Genomic DNA, 8,715 nt, shown 5'->3' on the forward strand with positions numbered 1-8,715 from the left:
TCTTGTGTGTGTGAGTGGCTGTCTGTCGACTGGCGAGGCTATGACGATATATTCAGTGAGCCTGAAAAGTCAGACTGGGGGAGAAATACTCAATTTTTTGGCGAGGCAACCTTTTTTTTGTTGCAGCCCTGGGGTTGAGGTGTTTCTGTCCTGTCCGATTTGAAGGCATATCTGATCTGAGCCTTCTCTTTCTACCTATTTTTTCCTGTTTCTGTTTGGGCCTCCATCCTCTGCAATCTCTCGCTCTTCATTTTTGATTTTCTTTATGATATTTGTTTTCTAAAATATAAAATTCGCAATTGCTTTTACATGAAATATGTTTACCTTAATATTGCTGTGTGAATGGTTTAGGTAAGAGGCTTTGCTCAGATCAGAAATACTCAATTTTTTGGCGAGGCAACCTTTTTTTTGTTGCAGCCCTGGGGTTGAGGTGTTTCTCTCCTGTTCGATTTGAAGGCATATCTGATCTGAGCCTTCTCTTTCTACCTATTTTTTTCTGTTTCTGTTTGGGCCTCCATCCTCTGCAATCTCTCGCTCTTCATTTTTGATTTTCTTTATGATATTTGTTTTCTAAAATATAAAATTCGCAATTGCTTTTACATGAAATATGTTTACCTTAATATTGCTGTGTGAATGGTTTAGGTAAGAGGCTTTGCTCTCAGTGAGGAGGGGGGTTGGTTTCAGGGTGGTTGACTCTGTCCTCTCTGATCGATAGCGGAGCCGGTGACTACTCATTACGGACCATGTGTTGGCAACAGCCCTTATACCAATATATCTGCTTTCGTTCTTGTGTGTGTGAGTGGCTGTCTGTCGACTGGCAAGGCTATGACGATATATTCAGTGAGCCTGAAAAGTCGGACTCGAGGAGAAATACTCAATTTCTTGGCGGGGCAACCTTTGGTTTTTGCAGCCCTGGGGTTGTGGTGTATCTGTCCTGTCCGATTTGAAGGCATACCTGATCTGAGCCTTCTCTTTCTACCGTTTTTTTCTGTTTCTGTTTGGGCCTCCATCCTCTTCAATCTCTAGCTCTTCATTTTCGATTTTCTTTATGTTATTTTTTTTCTAAAATATAAAATTCGCAATTGCTTTTACATGAAGTATGTTTACCTTAATATTGCTCTGTGAATGGTTTAGGTATGAGGCTTTGCTCTCAGTGAGGGGGGGGGGTTGGTTTCAGGGTGGTTTACTCTGTCCTCTCTGATCGGTAGCAGAGCCGGTGACTACTCATTACGGATCTTGTGTTGGCAACAGCCCTTATACCAATATATCTGTTTTCTTTCTTGTGTGTGTGAGTGGCTGTCTGTCGACTGGCGAGGCTATGACGATATATTCAGTGAGCCTGAAAAGTCAGACTGGGGGAGAAATACTCAATTTTTTGGAGAGGCAACCTTTTTTTTGTTGCAGCCCTGGGGTTGAGGTGTTTTTGTCCTGTCCGATTTGAAGGCATATCTGATCTGAGCCTTCTCTTTCTACCTATTTTTTTCTGTTTCTGTTTGGGCCTCCATCCTCTGCAATCTCTCGCTCTTCATTTTCGATTTTCTTTATGATATTTGTTTTCTAAAATATAAAATTTGCAATTGCTTTTACATGAAATATGTTTACCTTAATATTGCTGTGTGAATGGTTTAGGTAAGAGGCTTTGCTCTCAGTGAGGAGGGGGGTTGGTTTCAGGGTGGTTGACTCTGTCCTCTCTGATCGATAGCGGAGCCGGTGACTACTCATTACGGACCATGTGTTGGCAACAGCCCTTATACCAATATATCTGCTTTCGTTCTTGTGTGTGTGAGTGGCTGTCTGTCGACTGGCAAGGCTATGACGATATATTCAGTGAGCCTGAAAAGTCGTACTCGAGGAGAAATACTCAATTTCTTGGCGGGGCAACCTTTGGTTTTTGCAGCCTTGGGGTTGTGGTGTTTCTGTCCTGTCCGATTTGAAGGCATACCTGATCTGAGCCTTCTCTTTCTACCATTTTTTTCTGTTTCTGTTTGGGCCTCCATCCTCTGCAATCTCTAGATCTTCATTTTCGATTTTCTTTATGTTATTTTTTTTCTAAAATATAAAATTCGCAATTGCTTTTACATGAAGTATGTTTACCTTAATATTGCTGTGTGAATGGTTTAGCTATGAGGCTTTGCTCTCAGCGAGCGGCGGTTGGTTTCAGGGGACTCTGTCCTCTTTGATCGTTAGCGGAGCCGGTGACTACTCATTACGGATCTTGTGTTGGCAACAGCCCTTATACCAATATATCTTCTTTCTTTCTTGTGTGTGTGAGTGGCTGTCTGTCGACTGGCGAGGCTATGACGATATATTCAGTGAGCCTAAAAAGTCAGACTGGAGGAGAAATACTCAATTTCTTGGCGAGGCAAACCTTGAGTTGTTGCAGCCCTGGCATTGTGGTGTTTCTGTCTTGTCCGATTTGAAGGCATATCTGATCTGAGCCTTCTCTTTCTACAGATTTTTTCTATTTCTGTTTGGGCCTCCATCCTCTGAAATCTCTCACCGTTCAATTTCGATTTTATTTATGTTATTTTTTTTCTAAAATAAAAAATTTGCAATTGCTTTTTTGTGAAATATGTTTACCGTAAGATCGCTGTGTGAATGGTTTAGGTACGAGGCTTTGCTCTCAGTGAGAGGCGATTGGTTTCAGGGTGGTTGACTCTGTCCTCTCTGATCGTTAGCGGAGCCGGTGACTACTCATTACGGATCTTATGTTGGCAACAGCCCTTATACCAAAATATCTGCCTTCGTTCTTCTGTGTGAGTGGCTGTCTGTCGACTGGCGAGGCTATGACAATATATTCAGTGAGCCTGAAAAGTCAGACTCGGGGAGAAATACTCAATTTCTTGGCTAGGCAACCTTTGGTTCTTGCAGCCCTGGCTTTGTGGTGTTTCTGTCCTGTCCGATTTGAAGTCTTACCTGATCTGAGCCTTCTCTTTCTACCGATTTTTTCTGTTTCTGTTTTGGGCTCTATCGTCTAAAGTCTCTAGCTCTTCATTTTCTTTGATTTTTGTTCTTTTTTTTTTAAATAAAAAATTCGTAATTGCTTTTGCATGAAATATGTTTACCTTAAAATTTCTGTGTGAATGGGTTAAGCACGAGGCTTTGCTCTCAGTGAGAGGTGGTTGGTTTCAGGGTGGTTGACTCCATCCTCTCTGATAGTTAGCCCGGTGAGTACTCGTTACGTATCTTATGTTGGCAACAGCCCTTATACCAATATATCTGCTTTCTTTCTTGTTTGTCTGAGTGGCTGTCTGGCAACTGCCGAGGCTATGATGATATATTCAGTGAGCATTGAAAGTCAGACTTGAGGAGAAATACTCAATTTCTTGGCGAGGCAACCTTTTGTTGTTGCAGCCCTGGTGTTGTGGTGTTTCTGTCCTGTCGGATTTCAATGTGTATCTTACCTGAGCCTTCTCTTTCTGTGGATTTCTCTGTTTCTGCTTGGGCCTTGTTTGTTTACTTGGGAAATGTTTTTCTAAAAAATATAAAACCGAAGTTTCCCTGAATTCATCAGTATCTCTCTGTCTATGTATGTGCATGTGTAATTGAGGCTGTGATTATACCATTTGCTGGGTGCATTTGATTGTAGGGAAGAGATCCGACCTTTGGCTCGGTGACTTTGATCTTCTGATTTTGCTTAGTCTGTTCGACAAATAGCTCTTCGTTTTAGCCATGGATGTGATGTTCCTATATTTTGTTTGTTTGGTGTAAATGAATTTAAAGCATATCATTTGATCTAGTCATTTCAGTTTACATTATAGTTTACACCGAACATGAAAAATCGAAATTAAAAAATAATTGTGGATTTTATTTTTATATTTTTTCTTGTTGAACTGTTTTTCAATACCTTGCACTAAGATTGTGAATTTTGGTCTACGGGTGAGAGTAGAAAGCCAAACATGAAAACGAAGTTATTATCTATGTATTAAATTTATGAAGAATTATCTTGGTAGGCATCCTTCTTGATGCTTTTTAATGTATCAATTGAGCAGGATACTGGTTTATCATATCTGTTCTAATCTACTGTACATGAACAAATGGCAGGCAATGTATCATAATCTGCTTTTTGTTAGAATCTTCTTATGCATTTGTTTCACAATCGTACGAGTCTGAGTCATCTATGATGTTTTAGCTATCCTAATTTGTCACACAATATGGTGAAGTATAATTTGCTGCTGTTCTAGTGAATCCCCACGTAGCAGTTACACTTTTATTGTGAACTTGTATGCTCTTAATCAATTGTAACTTCCTCGATAGTGTTCTGGCCAATATCACCAACTTACAATTTGACAACTAATGGCTGGCTCCTTACCCTTGTATTTTTCCTGTTTTCTCGATTGCTAGTATGTGGCTAGCCATAAAAACGGTTAACATAACACGTACTTCAACTGAACATTTTTCTGAAAAAAAAAATTTGCAATTGCTTTTGCATGAAATATGTTTACCTTAAGATTGCTGTGTGAATGGTTTAAGTATAAGGCTTTGCTCTTAGTGAGAGGCGGTTGGTTTCTAGGTGGTTGACTCAGTCCTCTCTGACAGGTGGCGGAGCCGGTGACTACTGATTACGTTTCTTATGTTGGTAACAGCCCTTATACCAATATATCTGTTTTCTCTTTTGTGTGTGTCAGTGGCTGTCTGGCAAACTTTGGGTGCTTGACTCGAGAGCTTCTGATTTTGATCTCTTTTGTTGCAGCCATGGTTGTTATGTTCACTTTTCTGCTTGAAAAAGGCAAATCTGAGCCTCCTTTTATATGCTTAAATCAAGGTTGGCTTTAGTCTTACATTCGGTGAATATTGTTGGTAGCTGAGCAAAGTTTGGCATAATTTCCTGCTGTTCTAGTGAATCCCCACTTAGTAGTTACAATTTTGCATGAAATTTTTTTTCCTTAAGATTGCTGTATGAATGGTTTTAAATACGAGGCTTTGCGCTGAGTGAGAGGCGGTTGGTTTCAGGGTGGTTTGACTCCATCATCTCTGATAGGGAGGGGAGCCAGTGATTACTAATTACGTTTCTTATATTTGCAACTGCCCTTACACCAATATATCTGCTTTCTTTCTTGTGTGTGTGAGTGGCTGTATGCAAACTTTTTGTGGGGTGACTCATGATCTTCTGATTTTGAGCTCTTTTATTGCAGCAATGGTTGTCATGTCCACTTTTCTGCTTGAAAAAGGCGAATCTAGGCCTCCTTTTATATGCTTAAATCAAGGTCGACTTTAGTTTTACATTCGGTGAACATTGTTGGTATATGAACAAAGTTTGGCATAATTTGCTGCTGTTCTAGTGAATCCCCACTTAGTAGTTACACTTTGATCGTGAACTTGTATAGTCTTCCTCGATAGTGTTCTGGCCTATATCCACCGACTTATATTTTGGCAACTAATGGTTGCCTGCTTCCCCTTGTATTTTTCCTGTTTTCTTGATGGCTAGTATGTGGCTAGCCATAAAAAAGGTTAACATAACAGGTACTTTAGTTCCTTTTCATGCTCGCACTTGATTTTGAACTTTTTTCTTAACGAGAAATTCGCGATTGCTTTTGCATGAAATTTTTTTACCTTAATATTGCTTTATGAATGGTTTTAAATATGAGGCTTTGCGCTGAGTGAGAGGCGGTTGGTTTCAGGGTGGTTTGACTCCGTCGTCTCTGATAGGGAGCGGAGCCAGTTATTACTAATTACGTTTCTTATGTTTGCAACTGCCCTTACACCAATATATCTGCTTTCTTTCTTGTGTGTGTGAGTGGCTGTATGGCGAACTTTGTGTGGGTGACTCATGATCTTCTGATTTTTGAGCTCTTTTATTGCAGCGATGGTTGTCATGTTCACTTTTCTGCTTGAAAAAGGCGAATCTAGACCTCCTTTTATATGCTTAAATCAAGGTTGACTTTTGTTTTACATTCGGTGAACATTGTTGGTATGTGAACGAAGTTTGGCATAATTTGCTGCTGTTCTAATGAATCCCCACTTAGTAGTTACACTCTGATTGTGAACTTGTATACTCTTCCTCGATTGTGTTCTGGCCTATAACCACCAACTTATATTTTGGCAACTAATAGCTGCCTGCTTCCCCTTGTATTTTCCTGTTTCTTGATGGCTGGTATGTGGCTAGCCATAAAAAAGGTTTCACATAACAGGTACTTTAGTTCCTTTTCATGCTTGCACTTGATTTCTAACATCTTTTCTAAAAAAGAAATTTGCGATTGCTTATTAAATTTGTTTACCTTAAGATTGCTGTGTGAATGGTTTAAGGACGAGGCTTTGCTCTCAGTGAGAGGCGGTTGTTTCAGGGTGGTTGACTCTGTCCTCTCTGGTAGGAAACGGAGCCGGTGATTACTGATTACATTTCTTATGTTTGAGACTGCCCTTATACCAGTATATCTGCTTTTTTTTTTGTGTGTGTCAGTGGCTGTCTGGCAAACTTTGGGTGTGTGACTCGTGAGCTTCTTATTTTGAGCTCTTTTGTTGCAGCCATTGTTGTCATGTTCACTTTTCTGCTATAAAATGTGAATCTGAGCCTCCTTTTATATGGTTAAATCAAGTTTGGCTTTAGTTTTACATTCGGTGAATATGTTTGGCATGTGAACAATGTTTGGTATAATTTGCTGTTGTTCTAGTGAATCCGCAGTTACACTTTGGTTGTGACCTTTTATACTTTTAATCAATTGTGACTTCCTCGATAGCGTTCTGGCCTATATCCACCAACTTATATTTTGACAACTAATGGCTGCCTGCTTACCCTTGTATTTTTTTTTTATTATTTCTTAATGGCTAGGATGTGGCTGGCCAGAAAAAAGGTTAACATAACAGTTACTTTAGTTCCTTTTCATGCTCGCACTTGATTTTGAACATTTTTCTAAAAAAGAAATTCGCAATTGCTTTTGCATGAAATTTGTTTACCTTAAGATTGTTGTGTGAATGGTTTAAGTAAGAGGCTTTGCTCTTAGTGAGAGGTGGTTGGTTTCAGGATGGTTGACTCTGTCCTTTCTGATAGGTATTACGTTCCTTATGTTTGCAACTGCCCTTATACCAATATATCTGCTTTCTTTCTTGTGTGTGTGAGTAGCTGTCTGGCGAACTTTGTGTGGTTAACTCGTGAGCTTTGTGTGGGTGACTCGTGAGCTTCTGGTTTTGAGCTCCTATTGCAGCCATGGTTGTCCTGTTCACTTTTCTGCTTGAAAAAGGCGAATCTGGGGCTCTTTTTATATGCTTAAATCAAGGTCGACTTTAGTTTTACATTCGGTGAATATTGTTGGTATGTGAACAAAGTTTTGCATAATTTGCTGCTGTTCTAGTGAATCCCCACTTAGTAGTTACACTTTGATCGTGAACTTTACTCTTCCTCGACAGTGTTCTGGCCTATGTCCAACAACTTATATTTTGACAACTAGTGGCTGCTTGCTTCCCCTTGTATTTTTCCTGTTTTCTTGATGGCTAGTATGTGGCTAGCCATCAAAAAGGTTAACATAACAGGTATTTTAGTTCCTTTTCATGCTCCCACTTGATTTCGAACTTTTTTCTAAATGAGAAATTCGCGATTGCTTTTGCATGAAATTTTTTTTCCTTAAGATTGCTGTATGAATGGTTTTAAATACGAGGCTTTGCGCTGAGTGAGAGGCGGTTGGTTTCAGGGTAGTTTGACTCCATCGTCTCTGATAAGGAGGGGAGCCAGTGATTACTAATTACATTTCTTATGTTTGCAATTGCCCTTACACCAATATATATGCTTTCTTTTTTGTGTGTGAGTGGCTGTATGGCAAACTTTTTGTGGGTGACTCGTGATCTTCTGATTTTGAGCTCTTTTATTGCAGCGATGGTTGTCATGTCTACTTTTCTGCTTGAAAAAGGCGAATCTAGGCCTCCTTTTATATGCTTAAATCAAGGTCGACTTTTGTTTTACATTCGGTGAACATTGTTGGTATATGAACAAAGTTTGGCATAATTTGCTGCTGTTCTAGTGAATCTCCACTTAGTAGTTACACTTTGATCGTGAACTTGTATAGTCTTCCTCGATAGTGTTCTGGCCTATATCCACCGACTTAAATTTTGGCAACTAATGGCTGCCTGATTCCCCTTGTATTTTCCTGTTTTCTTGATGGCTAGTATGTGGCTACCCTTAAAAAAGGTTAACATAAGAGGTACTTTAGTTCCTTTTCATGCTCGCACTTGATTTCGAACATTTTTCTAAAAAAGAAATTTGCGATTGCTTATGAAATTTGTTTACTTTAAGATTGCTGTGTGAATGGTGTAAGTATGAGGCTTTGCTCTCAGTGAGAGGCGGTTGGTTTCATGGTGGTTGACTCTGTCCTCTCTGATATGAAACGGGGCCAGTGATTACTGATTCCGTTTCTTATGTTTGCGACTTCCCTTATACCAATATATATCTGCCTTCTTTCGTGGCTGTCTGGTGAACTTTGGGTGGGTGACTCGTGAGTTTCTGATTTTGAGCTCTTTTGTTGCAGCCATGGTTGTCATGTTCACTTTTCTGCTTGAAATAGGTGAATCTGGGCCTCCTTTTATGTTCTTAAATCAAGGTCGACTTGAGTTTTACATTCAATGAATATTTTTGGTATGTGAACAAAGTTTGGCATAATTTGCTGCTGTTCTAGTGAATACCCACTTAGTAGTTACACTTTGATTGTTAACTTGTATACTCTTCCTTGATAGTGTTCTGGCCTATATCCACCAACTTATATTTTGACAACTAATGGCTGCCTGCTT

Source organism: Jatropha curcas, chromosome 5, assembly GCF_041381405.1.
Source record: "Jatropha curcas cultivar XTBG-Jc1 chromosome 5, XTBG_Jcur_1.0, whole genome shotgun sequence".
NCBI lineage: Eukaryota > Viridiplantae > Streptophyta > Magnoliopsida > Malpighiales > Euphorbiaceae > Jatropha > Jatropha curcas.